General features: G+C 48.3%; 1 protein-coding gene across 2 annotated transcripts in view; it reads left to right on the top strand.

Moving 5' to 3' along the window:
• PLD1 (phospholipase D1) overlaps nucleotides 1-17196 on the top strand; it is a 74816-nt gene that overhangs the window by 11511 nt on the left and 46109 nt on the right. The window contains exon 1 of one of the 2 annotated variants that reach the window (XM_038145534.1): nucleotides 1417-1687. The exons of the other annotated variant lie outside the window; for it this stretch is intronic. The gene's annotated coding sequence lies outside the window, so the exon portion shown is untranslated. Of the gene's footprint in view, nucleotides 1-1416; nucleotides 1688-17196 lie in introns of those variants that run through there. 2 annotated transcript variants of the gene reach the window in all.

Genomic DNA, 17196 nt, shown 5'->3' on the forward strand with positions numbered 1-17196 from the left:
CCTGCATCCCGCTGTTCTCCTGCCCCAGGGAGCTGGGGATTTATAGAGGTATGTCCAGAGAGATAGCAGAGATTGGGCATCCTGGGCAGGGGGTGCTCTGAGGGATGCTACCCATGCCATCTCTCCACTCATTCCCATTCCATGCATTTAGCATGAAACCTCTCTGCAGTGTGGGCTAACGTGCCTGTCTGGAACACAGCTCTGGCCACTCTTTGGGGTGGAAATGGCAGTGAAATAGGGCAGCTTCGAATATTTCCCATTGCCTTGCAGTGTTCCACCCCAGCTTCCCCTCTTGCTTTGTTCTCTCCTGACACTGAGTGCTACAAATGTCTCTGCTGACTTTTTCCTTGCTCAGTGCAGCCAGCACAGCTGAGCCACCTTGACTCACAGCTCTCCACAGATGCCGAATGGGGCAGCGTGTGAGCCCAGCCCCAGGAGCTGAAGGAAGCCAGGTATTGCAGTACCATTTGGAACCCACCTCAGATTTGCAAGTTTGATGTTAGGTGTGAAGCACATCACTCACTCTGTTTTGTTAAGGTGTTGGTAAGCCAAGTCACAGTAAACCCAGTGTAAACGAGCTGAGCCAGTGTGTTACAGGTGTGCCCATAAACAAGGCAGGTGCTGCTCTGGTGGAGAATGTAATGCTTCAATATTGTACTGCCAGAATTGGGGACAGAGGCTGCCTCTGAACCAGCAGTCATCAAAGTTGGGTTATTTATCTCATCTACATTTAAGGACTGTGGTTCAGTTCTTTGTGATTTAAAGAAATAAAAATTAAAATCATTTAGGGAAGAAAAATATCCTAATAACCATGCTGACGTCTTGCTGTAGATATAGAAGCGGCATCACAGAGTTTGCTGGAAGAAATCACCAAGATCTCCCTGTAAAGCCGCAGCAGTGAGAGCTGCAGTGCTGCAGACAGATTTTGGGCGTTTCACCAGCACTCAGGGCTGGGTTATAGCTGGAACTTGCTGGGAATTTTGCTTATCCGCATGTCAGTTCAACGCTTCTGCAAGCACAAAAATTTTCTCTCGCCAAAATATCTGCTCCTTGAATATTAAAAAGGGCACATGAGAAGTAACATGGTAAATGCAGCATGTGTAGGGGAGGACAGCTCGGATCCAAACAGCACCGGACTGTAATTATTGGTCTGTCTTACGCTTAAAAAAAAAAAAAAATCGCATGTGCAATTAATAATTGTTAATTTGCAGAGGTTTTTTTCAATCTCTTTCCCTGGCCACCGCACTTTCTCGGTGACGGTGGGGAACCTTGGCTTCTCTCTCCAGGAGTGTCCGGCCACGAAGGGGAGAACCGTGCTCCCTGTGGAAGCGGCACTCGCAGCGCGCAGCAACCTCAAATCCCCTCTGCAAAGTTGGGCAGAAATAACCGAGTTACTCCCCTTTAGCTCACTCTGCGCTTCCCCGGGCTCCTCACGCCCACGGGGGGTGCCCGTCCCTGCCCTGGGCCGTGTCCCCGTCCGGGGAGCGGTGCCCTCAGAGGGGCCGGCGCGGGGCGGGCCCGGGGGCCGGGCCTGGGCAGCGCGCCCGGAGCCAGCGGGCGGGGCTGTGTAAGGAGGTTCCTCGGGCTGTTCGGGGCTGTTTCTCCGGCTGCTGGTGGCCCGCGAGAGGGACGGTACCCGGCTGGCTCTGACGGCGCCATGGGGCACCCGCGGCCACGGGGGCCGGAGGTGAGTGCGGGCGGGCGCGGCCGCGGGGCTGCCCCGGAGTGGGCGCCCGGCCCGGGGCGCTGCGGTGACTTCAGCGCCGGGCGTCTGTTTTCAAGTGAATGCCCTGCCCGGGCTCTTTGCTGGGCAGACTTTGCTGCGGGGAGGTGTTTGTCGCCTGTCGGACCCGCTCGGGAAGGTGTACGCGTTTTTCGTGCGGTGGAATGGGTGGGTTTGGGTCGGTGCGGTCCCGCCCTGTGGTCAGGGCGGGCGGCTGGGTTGGGAAGCTCGGCGATGTGCTGAACTTCAGTGTCCCCGGCACTGGTGAAGCTGTGACTCTGCCACGTCCCTTCCGCACCCGCCGTTCTTGGGTTATGGGAAAACCCTGAGAGTTACTAAAGGTGCTGACACAACCCGTTCTGCCGAGCTGCTGGGTGGGTTTCTTGCAATGAAAGCCTTTTCTGCCTGTTGCTGGTTTTCTTTATTTGGCGTGATGCTCTCTAGAAATCTTCAGCCCCAAGGTGCCTCTGGTCCGAGCTGGACCGTGGTTCAAGTCAGTGCAGCTCCGTTGGCTTTGGAAGCGTTCCCCGGGCTGACCAGGCTCTCTGCACACAGAAGGACAATGCCCATTGTGTGCCCAGGTCTGCGTGATCCCCGCATCCCTCCTTTCAGTAAATCTGCACGATGCCTCTCCAGTGAGGCTGTCTGGGGACAGGCACTGGCAGTTGGACTGGGTGGATGAAGCTCTGCTGATTTGACCCTGGTGGAAGATGCTAAGTGTGGATGTCACTGCGAGGCCGGTGTGGCTGCTGGGACAGAAGCTCCCTGTTTGTGTACGGCATTGTGTTTGGAGCTGCCTGTGTTTGCAGCTCGAGGGGTGGCAGCTCTCTTTCGAGTGTCTTTAATCGCTCAAGAATTCGTGTTTTCTCTCCCGTGCCATCTCTACCATTTGATAAGCATGAGCTCATGCCAGAGGTTCACAGGTAACCCAGGAACTTAATTTCCAACAACCTCATGATGCTCACAGCAGTGTTAGCCCTGTGACTTGGGTCACATGGCCAAATCCTGCCCAGCTTAACCAGTTGGAAAGATCTGAGTTTGAATCTGTGCTCTGCCTTCCTTTGCTGCTTGAGAGCCCTTTTCTCAGGGTCACTGTTACCCTGTGATGCTGAGCACTCCCCAGCGATGCTGGGATCCCTGATCCGGGCTCAGGGGGTTACTGCAGACTTCCACCCAACAGTCCCCTCTGTGCACCTGCCCTGCCCTTGCCTGCGGCTGAAAGAGGCCCTTCCTTGTGTCCTTCTGCCATAAGGTAGCACTAAGCCTGTAAAATCATATTTTTTTGCTGTGGGAAAGTGTGTCTGGCCTCTCTCAGGACTGGGGGTGCAGCACATGGGTGACATCCCATGGTGTCCCCATTGCCCATCTTGGTGCCGGGTTTGCTGGCTGGGGTACTGAGCCCTGGATCTGCCCTCCCCTCTGGAGAGGAGGCCAGCCCCAGGCTGGGTCAGAGCTCCCTGTGGGACAGGGTCAGACCCCTCTGAAAAGACCTGTTAAAATTTACAGAGATTGCTGTGGACTCTGCTTCAGCCGATTGAATGAAAGTTTATTGAGAGGTACAGTGATTGAATTCGGTTTTGCCCAGATTTAACTTTCCTAAGTACAGAAGATTGAAGTGTTTCACTTGCATACTCATTTGTGTTTTTAGTTTTATCTTGATATATATAACATCATCGTTTTCAGGATTATTGAAAATTAGTGTTGAGGCTCTGATCTTCCTGGAAAAGACTTAATAAATTCACTTTTCCTGAAGGCCATGATGCTGTTCTTATTTTGAGAGGCTTGAACTCCCCCCACCCAGAAAATTCTGTTGTTGACAGGTGTCTCCTGAACTCTCGCAGCAGAGAAAGAGTGTGCTGGTATCAGAATTGCACGTTCTTTGCACTGCTGAAGATGCAGTTTCATGTGTGTGAATGAAATTATAAGTACTGGGTAGGTACTACTGCTGGTGAAATTAATCTTTCACAAAGCAGGCTACAATCTCATGCCTCTCCTAGAAATTTTTATTACTCTTTATAGTAACAAAGTGTAAAGGGTTGTGTCATTCTGACACTGTTATTCCTGTAAATTAGGAAGTGCTCTTTAGACTGCAGGTGTGTCTGTGGTGGAGGAAAGATGTTTTAAGGGAGTGGGTTTTATCTCCAGCAGTGATTTGAGAAATCTCTTATGTGATTAAGTGAAATTTCAGCCAGCTGAACTTGGGTTTTACAGTTATTCCTTCTCTGAAAATGGATTTAAAGCAGGTTATCAAACCTTCAGGGAAAGAAATTTCAGGGGAATGCACTTAAATGCTGGCATTGCCACAAGTGTTATTCCTTGAAATGGCATAATAAGGAAGATATCAGGTACTAATGTTCATAGAGGCTTCCAGTTTTGTCTTCTCTCTGTACCCAGTGAATACATCGAAGGAGAAGCTCAGGGACTGAAATTGCTGGAGTTTTGCATCATGGTCCGTGAGGAGCAGCACCTTTCTGATGCCTTTGCTGCAAACAGGTGGTTCCTTCATTTCATGTTGGAGCAGCTATTTTGCAGCAAGTAATTTAAAATAGTAATAATAAAGCTTTAGTGAGAATCAGAACTGGCCAGTGGCCCTGTATCTGTGTGTAACAGAGCTGAAAAAGCAATTTGATTTTCTTCTGGAGTGTCTGATGTCAGCACCTGGTCTTGGCTAAGGGTGAGGAAGGGGGAGGGCGAGAGCAAACCTCTACATGCCTTTTCCTCTTATTGTCTGACTGGCAATTATTTGGTGATGTGTTTTTAACTTGCTCTCACATGCCCTGTACCCTGGAAGCTCCTGCAGGGACTGAGATTTGGTCATGCTCATTTGCCTGACAGGAGTTGCAGCTCTGTCTTTTTTTCTTTCCCTTCACAAATCCTTGTCCAGCCTTTTTTTTGGATTTTTTTTTTGCCAAAATAAGGGCTTTTTCAGTCCATATTTAGGTGCTGCTTGCTGTGCTTCTTCTGCCCTCTGAGAGGTGGGATGTGTGTGCAGCATGGCTTCTCTGCACCCACCTATGCAGAGCCAGACTCCAGCTCTGGTGAGCTGCAGGATGGAGATAGATATATAGTGTCAATTCATTTTTTTTGTTTGTTTTAGATATATAAATAAGTTTTTAACAGATATTTAGCCAGGTGTACCTACCCTTCCCTCACTTCCATGGACTTGTGATCATCTGATACATGTACATACCAGCTCTGCATGTACAGACACTGTGGAAGGCAGAAAGTGGTGGAGGGATGGATGGAAAAAGCTCCGTTTGCCAGGTTTTATTTACAAAATATTTGCCATGTTATAATATGGCAAATAACAAAATATTTGCCATGTTATAATATGGCAAATATAATATTTACAAAGTATTTGCCCTCACCTGCTTGACACAGGGTGTCCAGGGTGGCACGGGGCAGTCATGGTCCTTGCGATGGGACATTCACCCTTACCCTGGCTCCTATGCAGGAAGGGAGCAAACAGGAGTGAATTGTGGTTTTGAAGATCATGATTTTATATATATATATTTTTTTTGTCTTTAGAATTCAGAGTTTCCTCTGTTTCCCCGCAGTAGCAGTGGGAGCATTGTGTGCCATCGCCACTGCCCCGAGCACTTTGCACATCCCTCGCTCCTTGTGCCCACACGCTGTGGTGGCATGTAGGGATTTCAGGATCCTTCAAGCAGATCAACATCGAAACCTGGGGGTTTACATAACAAAGTGGGAGTGGGGCTCGTGTCTGTCAGACAGCTCCAGCCCCCAGGCACCCATCTGCTGGTGTGGGGAGAGGGGGAGAAGCTGTCTGGTGGCTGCTGCTCCCACACTGGAGAGCTGGGATCCCAAGGGAGCTGGGATGGCACCGGGCAGAGAGGAAGCCACACACCCCGGAAGGGAAGCCAGTTTTGTCTCAGAGGATAAAACCTTCAATTTAAAAACAGTTGTGGCTTGCATGGGTCTAAATAGATGCAGGTCAGGGCAATCTTGCTGAAAAAGGGTCCGGGAAGGGCGATGGGGCAAGTGCCAGAGGATCTGCTGCTGCAGCGAGCATGGTATCAGCTCAGCCAGGGTGACAGCCTGCCCAGGGCTTGTTGCAAAACAAAATGTGGGGCTTTAATACCAAGGTAATTACCTGACATAGTCTTACTGGGCTACCATGCTTGCTTGGATGCCAGTAAAAGTGTCTGAGTGTAGGGCTGGGTGGGAATGAACCCCGGCACTCCGGCTGTGCCCATCTGTGCCAAGTTGCACTGAAACTGGTATTGGCTGTGTGTGGTGTTTGTAGCTTTGTGCTCTTTGGTTTTCTGCGATTTGTTTGCCCTTAAATCTTCCCTTTTGCTCCCTGGGGACACAGAGTGGACCACATTGAGCTCCATCAAATAAAAGAGTGCTACACCTCCAGTAGGATTTGTCAGCGAAGTAGCCAGTTTGCATGAGTTACCTTAGTGTAAAGCATTGTCCCTTCCTCCTCTATCCTGTTTTCTATGGCAGAGGAGGAATAGATAAAATAAATGATCTTCTGCCCTAAGGAACTCACTATTTAGGGAGAAAGGCTGTAATAAAAGGACAGGTGTAATAAAAATGTGAATAGAGGTGGGATGCGTGTTTTTCAGAAGAGAAGGAGCACCCCTCCACTGTTCACCCATGGAAAGCCTCTGGGAGAGGAGCTGCAGGGCTGAGGATGAGAAACCTCATCAGTATTGGCAGATTTACTTGACAGAAGGAGACTTTTCTCTCTGGGTGGGGGAGTCCTGTGCTCACTGTACTGACAGCAGCAAATATTCAGAGTATTCATAGTGTTGAGATCTATTTTCGTGGCTTACACCTGCAGGTGAAGAAAGAATTAAACTTCATTTCCTGGATTGCGTTTTTCAGGTCAGGCTGTGAATGGGCCAGATTCCTGTCTTATGTTTTTCTTTCTGCTGATGCAGTGAGCCCTCGTGTGCAGCCTTCACATGAGGGCTCTTTTTTTTGAGAAATAAGATAAACCTACTGATAAACACTGGCAGCAAGATCCCAGTGAGCTGGGGGCACTTTACGTCTTCTTCCCCATGGCTGGAGAAGGTGGTCCTGGCACAGAGGGTCCTCTCTTCTCTGGGCAAGTGTTCCAGAGCACAGAGACAAAAGGCAGTGCCAGGCAGACAATGTCCCGCAGAGCAGTGCTCTGACAGCCTCTGTCCCAGCCTGTGCAAGTGGCTGATTCAGAGCCAGTTGCTGTTTCTGGTTGTCTGGCCATGCAAGAACCTGCTTCTCTTTTCCCTCCAGGATCTGCCAATGCCGTGTCCCGGGGCTCTTCCTCTCCACTAGCACTCACTCATCGCTGAACCACTTCCTGGAAACTTCTCCCATTCTACCAGCCAGACTCCTGGCAGGATTTTATTAATCAGAAATACTCATTTTTTGTTCTTCCTGCTTGTCTCTGTCCCACCCAGAAAACAGCCGTTGGTGAGCACAGTGCTCACTGCCTTGCATTGAGTCAGATGAACGTTCTCTCGCCATCAGCTGGGCTGACTCCTGCTCGAAGCCTCCAGGAAGCCCTCAGGCTGGGGGAAAATAAACCAGCAAGAGTAATTAATTGCACCTTTCCAACACTTTCAGTAGCTGAAGTGTTGTGGCCATGGCAGGACCTTGTAACTGCACCCCAGTTCCTGGCTAAAGCCAACCCTGCTGTTGGGGCTTTTCTTTATTTAAAAAATAAATGTTCTGACTCCCAACCAGCTTTGAATGTGACACCCAAGAGGTGGAACAATTGGATGGTTTGCACTTGTATTTTCTCTTTCAGTTCAAGTAAGATGCAGTTACATGATGTAGTTGACATGAAGAACACAAATTTGCCATATTTGTGGTTCTCTTGGGTGTGCTGGGAAGCACTCGTGGCTGCTGGGGTCTTCTAGGAAGCTCAGCTGTCCTCTCTCTGTCACAGCTGAAGGGCTGCTAAAACAATTTGGAGAGCAGGCAGCGCATCATAGTCTTTTCAGAAAGAAGTACTTTGTTTTCTCATTTCTCTTTTGCTATTTATGTAGTCCCTGTGAGATGTTCTGAAGTATATTTTTCCATGACTGAGGTTTCCTGCAAATTGATTTTTTTTTCCTGTGTCCCACCCAGTGTTAAGTCTTACCAAGAAAGAATACTAGATGACTCATGGTGGCTTTGAAATCTCTGTGGTTAGACCTGATCCTGCAGAGTTTTGGCAGCAGTTATGGCAAGTGAGCCATTTTGTTCACCAGGAGAAAGAACTGGCAAGATGGGAACTGCTGTCTGAGCCTGTTTAGCCTTTTTTACTTCTCTACCAAAACTATTGCATTTCCTCCTGCCACACAGCATTTTTTGTACATGCAGAAAACTCTCTGCAAACACTTTTCTGGGCAGTGCTGCTCCAGAAGGTCATGGCAGTTGAAGGAAAAAGAGTCTTTAATTTTTGCCTCATTATGTGCTGAGGTCTGGAGGGTTAAGCTTGTAAGTCATGATATTAATGCTCTGATTTCCTCTAGGAATTTGTGGGAAAAAATACTGTAAAAATGTTTCAACAAAAGGAGAATGAAGTGCAGAGTGTCTGCCTTGGCCAGACACCCGTGTTGCTTGTGAGATGCTGGAGGTCTGGAGATCCAGGTGGGTGAGAGGAGAGAGGAGGCAGCTGAGGCTCGATTTGAGCTCTGAGATGAGCAGCATCTTTCCCTGCCTGCCATCAGCATTATCCTGTGCAGGCTTGATCGAGGCATTGTTTCTCCCCTCTAGGAAAGTGGATAAAAAAAATTTGTCCACAGTATCTATTTTGTGCTAAGCAAGCTGTCAGTATTGTCAATGTATGTAAATGAGCTATTTTGCACAAATTTGCAGGTGTTTAGCTGTATTTAAGAAAGAAACATAAGGGAGTTATTCTGTTCCTGCAAGTTACTGCTTCATAACAGACAATTTCTTATTAAATTTGCCTGGATTTGATCTCAGTTTGAAACCTCAGCCATCATTCCAGAATTATTTGAGAAACCAGAACCCTATTTCTGTAATTACTTACTCATCCTTGATTCTGATAATGAAGCAAACACTTCAAGGTGTAGAAAAATTCACTTTCCACTAGCTTGAGTACCCTGTGTCCTAGGTGCTGATATGTTACCATGTAGGGTGTCCATGGGAGAGGCTGGTTTGCAAAGCCACCTGGAGCCCTCTGTGAAGTCTTGGGGACATCATCACCTCTGCCCTCTGAGCTTGGTGTAATTCTCTTACAGTTACCTCTGGGACTTCCCCAAGCCAATTGTTTTCTTCTTGTAAACAAGACATTCACAAATATTGTTTTTAGCTGGCCACAGAGAAGGAAAATGCAGCTCTTGCGAGACCTTGGTGTTACCCTAAATCCACTGATGAAGCTGTGTGGGGACAGGTTGGAGATTTCTGGGTGGGAAAGGGAGGCTGAGGGCTGGTGTCTGCCCGTGTTGGTGCTGGCTGTGCTGAGGAAAAGCAGCTGTTCTTGGTAACGTGGATCAGGAGCACACATGCACTCTCCTGTTGTCACCTCTGTCACCTGCTGTTGCTGTTTTTTTGGGAATGATGCCTGATTGTACAACAGCCTTTTAGTGCTGGGTGTCCCAGCTCGATGGTGGGAGCTGTGGCCCCTGAGTGCTGCAGCTTTAAGAGTAGACTGGAAAATAACTGAAGTCAAATGAGGACAGAGACATCAAATTCTTGTGGAGCTTATCAGCCAGAATGCATCAAACACGTTTAAAAGCGTTGCTAAATAAAACATTCAAAATCACTAGGGAGCTTCAGTTTGGAAAGGTGCTGAATCCAGGTTTGCAGGCAGGGTACAGGAGCATTTTGGGGTCTGCACCACATCATGGGGCTTTGCACTTGTGGCTCCAAGCGTGACAAGTGGTCAAATACTGGAATCATCTGCCCAGGGAGGTGGTGGAGTCACCATCCCTGGATGTGTTTAAAAAAAGACTGGATGTGGCACTTGGTGCCATGATCTAGTTGAGGTGTTAGAACATGGGTTGGACTCGATGATCTTAAAGGTCTCTTCCAACCTAGAAATTCTGTGGTTCTGTGACAGTGACAGTGCTTTCAGGGTGGTGCAGGGTCCTGTTGGGATGGGGAAGCAGCAGGTTTCTGGCTGAGCAGAGTGAGGAGCTGGGACATCCCCTTGCTGGGACAGCCTGGTGACCCCGAGGTACCGCAGTTCCTCTCACACTCATTAACCAGAGATGATCCCGTGCTTTGGGTTGCCAAAGTACACTTCTGACACAGTCAGCAAAACTTGGCAGAGGTTAATGTTCAGCCTGAGCTGTCACAGGGTTGGTTCATGCTGGCAGGAAGGATCAGCGTGGGATGGCACCGTGCAGATACCTGTGTGAACCTGCACGTGGGTCCCAGCCCTGCACCCTGCACTTGGAGCTGCTTCCAAGAGGGACAGAAGCATCAGTAAAACTGTGCTGGTGGTCATCCTGCAGTGGTTGTCCTCAAAGCTGGTGGTGTTTTGGGGCAGCCACTCTGGGAGACGAGCCTGTGCCTTGCACTCCCCAGGCAGGGGAGGGAGTTGGACTTGGCTGCTCACATGGGAACATTTGAGTTCAGAGCTGTAGTGGGGACTACACTAATAGCAGGACTGTTTAGTGAGAGGGTTGCTTTCCTCCTCCATCATGGCCCTCTGCTCCTGCCAACTGTTTGGTTTTTTTTAAATGGAAATGATTTTAAAAGTTCCATTAGGGCAAACAAACTCCCAAAAGTCGAGACAATAGAAATAACATTTCATTGAAGTGCTAAACTTTTAGTTAAACTATTAGTAAAAATGTATGGTTTAAATCTGCTACTCCTTGTTGCTGTGATACCCACAGGAATGTCTCGTTCCTTTGAGCGGGTCACAAAAAAGGTCAACAAAATCACCTCTCTGTGCTTTCACATGGAAAAAACCAGGAGGAGAAAGAAAAGTTGTGTTCCCCCTTAATGGGAACAATTCAGTCAGCAGCAGGGTGGCAGCAGGAACGGGGACATCGACCTCCTGACACATACCTGTGCTCTTTGCTGGGATCTAGAGCTGCTGCCAGGAGCCAGTGCCCGTGCAGGGCTGAGATCCGGGTGCAGCTGCTGAATCCCTCCCGAGCACCGGCTGCAGTGCTTTCCCTGGAATTAGCTTGGCTGGTAGGAGATATGTGAAGGTCTGTGTTTGCATTTATCAGCTGCCACCTAACCCCACTGTGGGAGGGAGGGATGGAAGTGTTGGGCTGCCTGCCAGCATGCCCGCTTGTCTCCGAGCTGCCGGAATTCCCTGCGGAAATGTGGCTTGGCAGGTGGCAGTTGCTGGAGCATATGTGGCACTGGGAGATACCAGAATAGTGTTGAGTGATGTACAGGACATCAGCCCTGTAGATATCTGTAGATTTAGGTCACAAAAATACCTGCTGTATTTGTGTGATGTGTTCAGCTGTAGATAAGAGCTGCAGCCATGTGTATCATTCTGTGAGCACTGGAGTGATCCCTGTTATCCCTGATCCTCACGGTCACTCTAAGAGTCCTGTGCATTACACCATCATTTTTGCTCTCTCCTTGCTTTTAGGATTTTATATAAAGCTTTTGTGAGCTCTGTGCGTCTGTCAGCACCCAGAAGTGCTGTATGCTTTGGTCTTCCTGCTGTTTGCTCTTTGCAGCAGGCAGTTTTCCAATCCCCTTTTCCATCAGCCCAGGACTCTATTGACCACTCTGTTGCATCTTGGGTATGTGGTTTGGGGATGCTGAGATGGAGCTGATCCCCAAGGTGCTGTCACCTGGTTCCCTTTGCCTGCCTGCAGCTATAGTGCTAGTGGGTGTCTGGGGGTGAGTAACCAGGTTCCAGAGGCTCTGGGCATCTCCTGTCCTGGTTTTCAGGGGTGTTATGTGCAGTGCTCCTGGGTTTAGGGCTGCAGGGTGTGTGCCATGGACCACATCGGGGCTGCAGGGCTGGTGGCGATCCCTGAAGGACGCACAGCCCAAGGTGTGAGTGCTGTGCCTAAACACTCGTGTCCATGCCTGAAGAATCCAAAAACAAGCTGATGAATTAGTATGTGTAGGGCTCGCCTTAATTACCAATAAATACCTAATGATTGGTTCCGGGGGAGGCTGCCCTTCCTGTGGCAGCCCAGGGAGCAGGGATGGTGCTGCTGGGCAGGGGGAGATGGAGCTAGAGCAACCAGTACATCAGCATGAGATCAGCTGCTGCCCATCCGAGGATGTTTATGTTTTCCCTTTACTGTTCTCTAAAGCAAATGAAATGGGTCCTTGGGAGGTGCCTGACACTTAGGCTGGGCCTGGGTGTGGGGACACACCAGCACGGAGGGGCTTTCTGGCTGAAGCTGTGGGTTAGTCACCAGTGCCTTACCTCATCCTTTCCCTTGACCTGCCTGGCTTTTCTGTGTCCTTTTCTCTAGCACAGGTGCTGTGGGATGGATGCTGCAGAGCCCTGTCCAGGGGCAGAACGGGCTCTGCCCAGTGTGGATAGTGCAGCAGGGACTCCCAAAGATGAACCTGTTGCTTCCAGGCTATCCCAGCCTTGAAGCATCTCGTGCCCTGTTACAAACAGGCTTTGTGGATTCCTGTGACTTTGCTGTTCCTGCGGGCAGGCTGGTGGCTTGGCAATAAGCCTCACGTGGCAAGGACTGTGGAAATCAATAATACGGAGCCAGGGAACTGTGCTGCAGGAAGCACTAATTGGTTTCTGCTTTTAGAGGTGTTGCTATTAAATGCGGGCACTTTGTGGGAATAATTGTTTTGGAAACGGTATTTTAAAATGTTTTGGCTTTATCAGGATTGGGCTAAAGATAAGCAAATTAGGTCTGGATGGTGTTTCAATGTGTCTATTGTTGATCTGGATTTTTATTTCAATTCTCTAGCTCCAGATCTTTCCAGGGTAGGAGCAATGCTTTGGTTCTTATTCAAGGACTGTTTTGTGTGTTTTTAAAAAACAATCCCTGATCCTTTTGCACTGCCCATGCAATATGAGCATCCAGAAGGGCAGATTTTCAGGAGGCGTCTGCATTTGCTGTTGCTGGCTGTTGGCTCCTCTGGCTGTGTGTTTTCCACGTACTGAGCTGAAAAACAGGGTTAAGGCATTGCTGAACATTTTTCAACCCTATTGTTTTTTAGTTTCATAGTTAGGAAATGTAACATGCTACCTACAAGAGCCATGGGTTTTTGATTAAATTTTGAGGGGAAGATAAAATCAGTGTGTGTCTGTTTTGCTTGGTGTGAGTATGGGGATTTTTCCTGGGCTGGAAAAGCAGGATGCTCTTTGCAGGTGCTGGCAGGGATCCTGAGCACAGGGGACACTTCCTAACTGTGGTGGAGGGCTGACCCCTGCCCCGGGCTGCAGAAGGAAGGTGTGCCAGGGCATAAATCTGGGGTGCTGACAAGCCCAGCTTCTCCTGGGGGAGGCAAATAACTCCTCAGAAATGGCTCTTATCAGATGAGAGTATTTCTCCAACACAGAGTGATCCAAAGCTAATTTTAGGTTTAAAATGGGAAGAATTAGGAAATATTTACATGCAAGAGTCATCAGCACTAGACAGAGCAAAAAAAGCTGTTGAGGGCATTGTGCATGGGAATTCCTTGGAATTTCATTTGAGCTCTTGGTGCCCTTATTCCACCCAAGCTCCTGGCAGCAGCAGGAGGACAGAGAGAGAATTCACTGCTCAGTTTCTTTGGGCTTTGTTGTGATTGTTTGTTTGTTTGTTTACTGTTTAATGACCCCATTTTACAGCCCTGTTTTGGCCTGAGTCTGTTCTGCTCCAGGCAGCCTGGGAGGTTTTTGTGTATTCCACCATGGGCGCTGCCTGCAGGAGAAAACTAAGTATGGGAACAGAGGTCACTTGTCACAGCCCTTGCCAAAAGGTCACTGTACTGGGAGAGATGTCATGAGAACAGGAATGAGATCATTTTCAGGGATTATAGTGTTTCTCACCGTAGGGATAAGAGTTGATACAGAGCATCAAACCCTGGGAGGCATTAGGAGGAAATGTCTGTTTTTCCTGGATGTATTTTCTCTTGTCTGCTTACCTTTTGTTCCAAATTAAATTTTTCTGGCTTTCATAGCTCTTCGTGCTTTTCAGCATCAGAACCTCATTAAGAAGCTGTGATTGTCTGAGCTTGTTTCAGATCTGCCACGATACAGAATAAACTTAGGCTGACCAAGTTTTAGGTAGTCTGTGCTATTACCAGCTGCATACATTTTCACATCAGGACGTCAGTGTCTTCAAAACACAGAACTGTTCGTGAATATTTACAAAAATATGTATTTTCTGCCTTCCAGTTTCCAGGCCTTTAAAGCTGTGCTTTTGTTGTCCTGTGCAACAAGTAGAAAAAAAAAATTCTTTAGTGAAGCCTGAGATGGTCATATGATCCCTGAAGTAATAACTTGGGGTTAAAGCATAACCAAAATGGCAAATAACAAGTAGATATTGGGCTTGCAAAGTTGCAAGATAGAGCTACAAGTTTGCAATATATTCACAAGGGCTCAGGGATTAATATAGTTAATTTATATTTTTTTAGTCATTGTCCCTGCAGTTGAAATCTTGGCTGATTCTTGGTGGAGTCGCTATTTCCAGTGTATATATTTTACTAGTTGAAGAGGTTTGGGGCCTGTGTGCTGTGGGGACAGCCTGGGACAGAAGGCAGAGAGCTTAAGTGGTGCTTCAAGAGGAAGTAATTAATATGAGAATTGGGCTGGACAAAGGCAGTGTCAGCTGTCTGTATAGGGTTTGTAGGGTTTATAGGGTTTGTAGTATGTAAAAATCTTCCAGTTTTTAATCATCTCCTTATTTCCTTGTCTGTTCATTCTTTCAAATGTTTTCCTTTACTGCTGAGTCTTCTCAGTGTGTTTTCCCTCTTGCTGCCTTTGCCCAGGCAGACTTTGAGCCGGATAAAGCTGGAGCAGCACCTTCCCTCTGTTCAAATACAGCCTGCCACACCAGCTCCAGGCTGCCCCAGCAGCAGGTTTGGGGTATGGGTGCTGAGGTGCAACTGTTCCTCTGCCTCCCTCAGCCCTGGGTTTCTGCAAAGCCCTCCTCAGGCAGTGCCCTGCCTTTGCCATTAGACAGGGCTTTCTCCCTAATCTCTGCTTCAACCCAGCAGTTAGACTGAAAGAGAGTAGATTTAGATTAGATACTAGGAACGAATTCCTGTCTTTGAGGGTGCTGAGTCAATGGTTGCCCAGAGAAGCTGGGGATGCTCCATCCCTGGAAATGTTCAAGGCTAGGTTGGAAGGGACTTGGAGGAACCTGGGATAATGGAAGATGTCCCTGCCTGTGGCTGGGGGTTAGAACTGGATGATTTTTAAGGTCCTTTCCAACCTGAACCATTCTGTGATTCTAATTCAGAGCACTTCTCCTTCGTCCACCCTGCTCACAGCAACCTTCCGCAGGGTTGCAGTCTGCTGTCACGTTTCTCTGCCTTCTCTCAGTATTGACACTGTTCTCACAGGTCAAATGCTTTAGGTCTGAGTTTTCCTGTGTTCTGTATCATCTCTTCCTTCCTGGCTCTCAGGCAATAGTCCTGTTTGTTCATCTTGGCACAGATTCTGCGTTTGTTCAGATTGCCCGTTCTTGACTCAGTCAGACCCTGGCTTTTCTCTTTTGGTTGTTTGGGTTTATTTTCCTTCAAAACATAAAATGCTGCTTATTTTCTATCTTGAATGGCAACAGCTGAATGCTGAAATGCAGCACTTATTTCTCAGAAGTTTCATCTTGTTATTTGCAGTCTCCTGCAATTTGCTGGTATCACTTGAGTTCGGTATCAGAGGTTTATAATTCCGTTCTCTAGTCCATCAGCAGCCGTGAGTGGCCCTGGACAGACAGGGCCTTCTTGGTTTGTGGTAAAATCCTGGATATCCGTGTCTGGTGCCTGTTTGCACCCAGCCTGTTGCAGATTAACCCAGGCACTCCTCGGCTTGCCCATGGGAATGCAGAGAGTGTCCACATGGAAACTCTGCCCAAGAGGTTAAATAGCTCTTGTGGAACAGGGCCCTATAAAGCAATTTGGCAAAGCTTTCAGAGGGGTGTGGTATGTCCTGTCTTTCCAGCTGACCCCAGTGCCATCTGCCCTGCCCAGTGTTGGGTTTGCCCTGTGTCCTCTGGCTCTGCAGCAGCCAGCTGTGACAGGGAGTGTGGCTACTGGCCAAGTTCATGGGGCTACTGACAGGGCAAATCACATTTTCCTTCTCAACCCCAAAATTTGGCTCTAATCCCGACGGGGGGAATCTTGCTGCTGGGACTGACTCAGGTCCATCTGAGTTTGGACCCTGCTTTGTGGCAGGATTTGTCTGTGCCAGCTGTGAAAACAGCTTTAGCTTTAAAAAAAAAAAAATAAAAAAAAATCCCGAGTTATGGAGCCCTGCTGCGGTCCCTTGGAAATAATCATTGCATACACTGGTTAATTGTTTATCCATTAACCAACTGTATCAATTAGTCTGACAAAGAACCCAGCTGTACCTGGCACAGTGGGGAGGAGAGGAGGAGGAGGAGGGAGGATGAGCATCTCCTCTCTCTGTTGGCTCCTCTCTGTTGCTCTTCCTCCAGCCCTGCTGATGTGGTATTTGTCTGCTGGTTTCCTTCAAGTGTAATTGCTGGCATGGCACGTCCAGAGTGTGTTTGGGCTTGTGTTCTTTTTGACCGTGGAAAACTTCTTTTGGAAAGGACATTTAAGTTTCCATGAAGTAAAAGCATCTTCTGATGGAGGAAAAAAAATTTCTGTTTTGTTTCTAAATGTGAATGCACACAGAAATACAAAGCAAGATGCTGCTTTATTTCCAGCTAGAAATATGCACAAAAATTCTTTGCATGAAGTACTGAGTGGGAAAGAGGATTTTAATGTATATGTTAGTGCAGAGTGAGGCTCTGGGCTCCCTCCTGCCATCCCCAGGGTCATTTGGGAAAGCCTGGTAGCATGGCCTCTCTTGGGAATGCTGTTTATGTATGCCTGCTTTCCAGGGAGAAAATCAAACATCCAAAGCCAGTCTATATCAGGTGGAATGACTTCACTCCAAACAAATGGAAATGTACCTTCTGCTCTCTGAATAATTGAAGTCCCCTGCAGTACGTTGTTAGGATAGGAAAAGTGTAAAGCTTCCAAGAGGGAGAACTGGCTTTCCATGAAGTGGTGACAGGGGAGGTGTGGGGCAGTGCCAGTGCCAAATTCCTGCTGCAGAGAGGGTGCATGGGCTGGGTAGGGTGACATCAGTGGGGTGAGAACAGTTTGATGACTGAAACAAAGTAAAACATACTAGTAATTGTAATGGAAGGGGAATAACACTGGTGGAAACAAGTGATGCATAATGCAGCAATTGCTCACCAGCCCCTGACCACTGGCACCCTCCAGCCAATTTCCCCAGCTGATATCCTGGGAATGGTGTCCTGTGGAATGGAATATCCCTTTGGCCAGTTTGGGTCGGCTTTCCTGGCCATGCTGCCCCACAGCTTTTTGTGCACCTCCTCATGTCAGAGCCTTGGAAACTGGGAAGTCCTTGAATCAGGGGAAGC

This window comes from Motacilla alba, chromosome 9 (genome assembly GCF_015832195.1).
Source record: "Motacilla alba alba isolate MOTALB_02 chromosome 9, Motacilla_alba_V1.0_pri, whole genome shotgun sequence".
Classification (NCBI taxonomy): Eukaryota; Metazoa; Chordata; class Aves; order Passeriformes; family Motacillidae; genus Motacilla; species Motacilla alba.